A 7,032-nucleotide genomic window follows, 5' to 3' on the forward strand; every position below is an offset into this window, starting at 1 on the left:
CTTGCTCTAATTTTATTCTCAACTCCAAAATCTCTCAGAAATCCCCTGATCAATAAATAGCACACTCTCTTAGCAACTCGTTGGGAGACGACCTAGGATTCACACTCCCAGTACTTTATTCTTAAATTGTGACAAACCCCTTTCTAAATTGATACGTGGAATCTTCATTGATTAAGAGCTATACTCACAACGTCAGTTCATTATAAATTTTTAATCGGTAATTTTCCACACGTTAGTGCAGCAAGGGCATGACGAGTCTTGAGTTAGGTGACGCCTTTTTTGTTCGGCATTAGTTTGAATGGCTTGGCGAGCAGCGAGCCAGAGAAAAAAGCGAGTTCGTTCGGGATCCTTCCTACTGCAAACCAAATTAAAGAGCCAATTGGGGTTGCTAGGAGTGTCTTGAATGGCTTGATAAGATGAGGCTAAATGCTCCATCTGGTGAGGGTGCCCACTGATGAGCGAATAATTTATATGCTTTTTGGCATTGTTTTTACATAGTTTTTAGTATGTTTTAGTTACTTTTTATTATATTTTTATTAGTTTTTATGCAAAAATTACATTTCTGGACTTTACTATGAGTTTGTGTGTTTTTCTGTAATTTCTGGTATTTTCTGACTGAAGTTGAGGGACCTGAGCAAAAATCTGATTCAGAGGCTGAGAAAGGACTGCAAACGCTGTTGGATTCTGACCTCCCTGCACTCAAATGCGTTTTTCTGGAGCTACAAAAATCCAATTAGCACGTTCTCAATTGGGCTAGAAAGCTAACATCTTAGGCTTTCCAGAAATGTATAATAGTTCATACTTTGCCCGAGATTTGATGGCCCAAACCGGCGTTAAAATGCCCACTAGAGACCCTTATCTGGCGTAAAACGCCGGAACTGGCACCAGAACGGGAGTTAAATGACCAAACTGGCATCCAAGCTGTCGTTTAACTCCAGAAAAGGCCTATGCACGTGTAAAGCTCAATGCTCAGCCCAAGCACATACCAAGTGGGCCCCGGAAGTGGATTTCTGCATTATCTGCACTTAGTTACTTATTTTTTGTAATCCTTAGTAACTAGTTTAGTATAAATAGCACTTTTGACTATTGTATTTCATCTTTTTGGAAGAATTTTATGAGATTTTTCATATTCGGGGTCGCTGGGCATCCGGCCATGCCTAGACCTTTTTCTCTTATGTATTTTCCAACGGTGGAGTTTCTACACCTCATAGATTAAAGTGCGGAGCTTTGCTGTTCTTCATGAATTAATGCATGTACTATTGTTTCTCTTTCAATTCATGCTTACTTCTTCTCCAAGATATACTCTCGTACTTAATTCAGTTAAGTCAGAATGAAGGGGTGACCCGTGACAATCACCCACTATCTTCATTACTCGCTTAGCCAGGATCTGCGTGCTTGACAACCACAAGCGATCTACATGATGTTCAACGTAGTCCTTGGATGATAGCTGGAGTATAGTCTCTTGGGTCTCTGATCCACAGATCTAACTTGTCTCTCCTGACAACAGAGTATTCGAATCCGTGAGATTAGAACCTTCGTGGTTTAGGCTAGAACCAATTGGCAGCATTCATGAGATCCGAAAACTCTAAACCTTATCTGTGGTATTCCGAGTAGAATCTGGGATGGAATGACTGTGACGAGCATCAAACTCATGAATTTTGGGCGCAGTGACAATGTGCAAAAGGATAGAGATATCCTATTCAGACATAAGTGAGAACCGACAGATGATTAGCCATGCGGTAGTTGTGCCTGGTATTTTTCATCCGAGACGAGAAATCCGACAGTTGATTAGTCGTACAGAAACCGTAGCTAGACTATTTTCACTGAGAGGATGGATGGTAGCCATTGACAATGGTGATCCACCAACATATAGCTTGCCATGGAAGGGAGCACGCATGATTGGATGAAGACAATATGAAAGCAGAGGTTTAGAAGCAACAAAGCATCTCCAAACCCTTATCTAAAATTCCCACCAATTAATTACATAAGTATCTTTATTTTAATTTGCGTTTTATTTATCTTTCAATTATCAAAACTCATAACCAATTGAATCTGCCTGACTAAGATTTACAGGATGACCATAGCTTGCTTCAAGCCGGCAATCTCCGTGGGATCGACCCTTACTCGCGTAAGGTTTTATTACTTGGACGACCCAGTGCACTTGCTGGTTAGTTGTACCGGAGTTGTGAAAAGTGTGATCACAATTCCGTGCACCAAGTTTTTGGTGTCATTGTCGGGAATTGTTCAAGTTTGGACAACTGACGGTTCATCTTGTTGCTTAGATTAGGTAACCTTCTTTCTTGTTTCAACCTTTATTTTCTTTTCAAAATGTCTTTTAAAAAAATTTAATAAAATCATAAAACCAAAAAAATTTGTGTTTCTTGTTTGAGTCTAGTGTCAAATTTTAAGTTTGGTGTCAACTGCATGTTTTTTTTAATTTTTCTTAGATTTTTGAAAATTCATGCATTGTGTTCTTCTTTGATCCTCAAGTTGTTCTTGATGATTTTCCTTGTTTGATCTTTAATTTTTCTTGTTTTGTGTCTTTTCTTGTTTTTCTGGTGCATTTTTGAATTGTTAGTGTCCCTAGTACAAAAGTTTTTAAGTTTGGTGTCTTGCATGTCTTTCTTTTCTTAAAAATGTTTCAATAATATGCTCTTGATGTTCATCATGATCTTCAAAGTGTTCTTGATGTTCATCTTGACATTCAAAGTATTCTTGCATGCATTATTTGTTTTGATCTTAAATTTTTATGTTTTGTTTCATATTGTTATTTTTCTCTCTCCTCATTAAAAATTCAAAAGTAAAAAAATATCTTTTCCTTATTCTTCTCATAATTTTTGAAATTTTGAGTTGACTTGGTCAAAAATTTTTAAAATTTAATTGTTTCTTATTAGCCTAGTCAAAACTTCAATTTAGAAAATTTATTTTTCAAATATTTTTCAAAAATCAATTCTTTTTAATTTTTTTATTTTATGATTTTTGAATTTCATTCTTAAAATTTTTCAAAATATTTTTCATTTTTCTTTTAATGTTTTTGAAAATTTTAAAACTAATTTTTTCAAAATATTTTTCTTAATTTTATTTCATATTTTCGAAAATCTTTGCTAACAATTAATGTTTTGATTCAAAAATTTCAAGTTCGTTACTTTCTTATTAAGAAAGGTTCAATCGTTGAATTCTAGAATCATATCTTTTAGTTTCTTGTTAGTCAAGTCATCAACTTTAATTTTAAAAATCAAATCTTTTTAATTTCTTTTTCAATTCTTTTTCAAAATAAATTTCAATCATATCTTTTTAAAATTTTAATTTCAAAATCTTTTTCTAAATCTTTTCAAAATTTATTTTCAAATCTTTTTCAACTAACTACTTTTTCACTTCTAATTTTTGAAAATCACTAACCACTTTTTCAAAAATCTTTTTAATTAACTAATTGTTTTAAATTTAATTTAATTTTATTTCTCTTTCAAATTTTTGAAACTAACTTAATTAATTAAATAAAAATAAAAATGTTTTTCTTTTCCCTCTTTTAAAATTTGAATACTCTCTCTCTCATCTCCTTTTATTTGTTTAATTGCTAAACTTCTCTTCTACTCATAATTTGAATCCCTCTCTCTCCTCTCTGTTCGAATTACTCATCTCCTCTCTCTTCTCATTCTTTCATTATTCTATTCTTATACTCACATAAAGGAATCTCTATACTGTGACATAAAGGATTCCACTACTCTCTTTGTTCTCTTCTTTTTTATATGAGTAGGAACAAGGATAAGGATATTCTTGTTGAAGCTGATCCTGAACCTGAAAGGACTCTGAAGAGGAAGCTAAGAGAAGCTAAAGTACAACACTCTGGAGAGGACCTTATAGAAAATCTCGAAAAAGAGGCAGACATGGCAGCCGAACCTGAGAACAATGGTCGAGATGCAAGGAAGATGCTTGGTGACTTTACTGCACCAACTTCCAACTTCTATGGAAGAAGCATCTCAATTCCTGCAATTGGAGCAAACAACTTTGAGCTTAAGCCTCAATTAGTTTCTCTAATGCAGTAGAATTGCAAGTTTCATGGACATCCATTGGAAGATCCTCATCAGTTCTTAACTGAATTCTTGCAAATCCGTGACACTTTTAAGACCAATGGGGTTGATCCCGAGGTCTACAGACTTATGCTTTTCCCATTTTCTGTAAGAGACAGAGCTAGGATATGGTTGGACTCACAACCTAGGGAAAGCCTAAACTCTTGGAAAAAGTTGGTCAATGCTTTCTTGGGCAAATTCTTTCCACCTCAAAAGATGAGCAAGCTTAGAGTGGAAATCCAAACCTTCAGACAGAAAGAAAGTGAATCCCTCTATGAAGCTTGGGAAAGATACAAGCAATTGATCAGAAGGTGTCCTTCTGACATGCTTTTAGAATGGAGCATCTTATGTATATTCTATGATGGTCTGTCTGAATTGTCCAAGATGTCATTAGACCACTCTGCTGGTGGATCTCTTCATCTAAAGAAAACCCTTGCAGAAGCCCAGGAACTCATTGAGATGGTTGCAAATAACCAGTTCATGTACACTTCTGAATGAAATCCTGTGAATAATGGGATGACTCAGAAGAAATGAGTTCTTGAGATTGATACTCTGAATGCCATATTGGCTTAGAATAAAATATTGACTCAGTAAGTCAATATGATTTCTCAGAATCTGACTGGATTACAAGCTGCATCGTACTAAAGAAGCCTCCTCTGAAGGAGAAGCTTATGACCTTGAGAATCCTGCAATGGAAGAGGTGAAGTACATGGGAGAATTCTATGGAAACACCTATAATTCTTCATGGAGGAATCATCCAAATTTCTCATGGAAGGATCAACAGAAGCCTCAACAAGGCTTCAATAATAATAATGGTGGGAGAAATAGGTTTGTCAATAGCAAGCCTTTTCCATCATCTTCTCAGCAACAGACAGAAAATTCTAAGCAGAGCCTTCCTAGCTTAGCAACCATAGTCTCTTATCTATCTAAGGCCACTCTCAGTTTCATGATTGAAACAAGGTCCTCCATCAGAAATTTAGAGGCACAAGTGGGTCAGCTGAGTAAAAGAGTTAGTGAAACTCCTCCTAGTACTCTCCCAAGCAATACAGAAGAGAATCCAATGAGAGAGTGCAAAGCCATCAATATAACCAAAATGGCCGAACCTATAGAGGAGGAAGAGGCAGTAATTTCCAATGAGGAAGAACTTAATGGATGTCCACTAACCACTAAGAAGTTCCCTAATGAGGAACCAAAAGAATCTGAGGCTATATAGAGACTATAGAGATTCCACTAAACTTACTATTACCATTCATGAGCTCTAATTAGCATTCTTCCTCTGAAGAGGATGAAGACATTGCTGAAGAGTAACTTACTCAATACCTAAGAGCAATCATGAAGCTGAATGCCAAGTTATTTGATAATGAGACTTGGGAGGATGAATCCCCATTGCTCACCAATGAACTGAATGCCTTGGTTCAGCAAACATTACCTCAGAAGAAACCGGATCCCAGAAGATTCTTAATACCTTGTACCATAGGCACCATGACCTTTGAGAAGGCTCTGTGTTACTTGGGGTCAGGTATAAACCTCATGCCACTCTTTGTAATGGATAAACTAGGGATCTTTGAAGTACAAGCTGTAAGAATCTCACTAGAGATGGCAGACAAATCAATAAAACAGGCTTATGGACTTGTAGAGGATGTCTTGGTGAAGGTTGAAGGCCTTTACATCCCTGCTGACTTCATAATCCTAGACACTAGGAAGAATAAGGATGAATCCATCATCCTTGGAAGACCCTTCCTAGCCATAACAAGGGCTGTGATTAATGTGGACAGAGGAGAGTTAGTCCTTCTATTGAATGCGGACTACCTTGTGTTTAAGGCTCAAGAATCTTCTTCTGTAAACATAGAGAAAAAGCATGAAAAGCTTCATCCAATTCTCTCCATACAGAGTCAAGCAGGGTCCCTACACTCAAACTCTAAGTTTGGTGTTGGGAGGCCATAATCATGCTCTGAGTATCTGTGAAGCTCTGTAAGAGCTTACTGTCAAGCTATTGACATTAAAGAAGCGCTTATTGGGATGCAACCCAATTTTATTTATCTATGTTAATTACTTTTTCATTTTAATTTCCGTTATTAGTTTATGTTTTCTTTAGGTTGATGATCATGTGAAGTCACAAAAATAGCTGTAGAATTAAAGCAGAATAAAAAATAGCATAAAAAAATAGGACACCCTGGAGGACGAGCTTACAGGCATTTAAACACCAGAAAGGATAGCAGAATGGGCGTTTAACGCCCTGTCTGGCAGCATTCTGGGCGTTAAATACCAGAATTGGCAGACAGACTGGCATTTAACCCAGAAAAAGGTGTATGGTGTCTGGCTGGCATTAAACGCCAGTAAGGATGGCAGAATGGGCTTTTAACGCCGAGTCTGACAGCATTCTGGGCGTTAAACGCTAGAAATGGCACACAGAGGGCGTTTAAAAACCAGAAAGGTGCTGGGATGAGAAATTATTGACATCTCAGGATTTGTGGATCCCATAGGATCCTCACCTAGCCCAACTCACTCTCTCTCCTCTTCACACCTTTCCATCACATTCTTCCCCAAACACCATTCACCTATCAAATCCTACCCTCTTCCCCATAATCTCTTCACCACTCACATCCATCCACCATTCCCCAAAAACCCATCATAAAACCCCATCTACCTCACCGTTCAAATTCAAAACATTCCCCCTCTAACCCACCCTTTTTCACATGGATTCCCCCACTTCACTCCTATATAAGCCCCTTATCACTCTTTCAGTTTCATACATCATAACCACCTAAAACCCCCTTGGCCGAACTATTCACACACCTCTATCTCCTCTATCTCTTCTTCCTCTAATCCTTTCTTTCTTCTTTTGCTCGAGGACGAGCAAACCTTTTAACTTTGGTGTGGAAAAAAAGCTCTGTTTTTTCTTTTTCCATAACCATTAATGGCACCTAAGGCTGAAGAAACCTATAGGGAGAGAAAAGGGAAGGTA

The 7,032-nt window shown here is 37.1% G+C and overlaps 1 non-coding gene across 1 annotated transcript; it reads right to left on the reverse strand.

Annotated features, from left to right (window-relative positions):
* Nucleotides 1–4,289: 4,289 nt before the first annotated feature.
* LOC127740820 (small nucleolar RNA R71) lies at nt 4,290–4,397 on the reverse strand. The gene has a single exon (XR_008001676.1). It is a non-coding gene; the product is annotated as a small nucleolar RNA R71 (small nucleolar RNA).
* Between the last annotated feature and the right edge of the window lie 2,635 nt (nt 4,398–7,032).

This window comes from Arachis duranensis, chromosome 7, assembly GCF_000817695.3.
Source record: "Arachis duranensis cultivar V14167 chromosome 7, aradu.V14167.gnm2.J7QH, whole genome shotgun sequence".
Taxonomy (NCBI): domain Eukaryota; kingdom Viridiplantae; phylum Streptophyta; class Magnoliopsida; order Fabales; family Fabaceae; genus Arachis; species Arachis duranensis.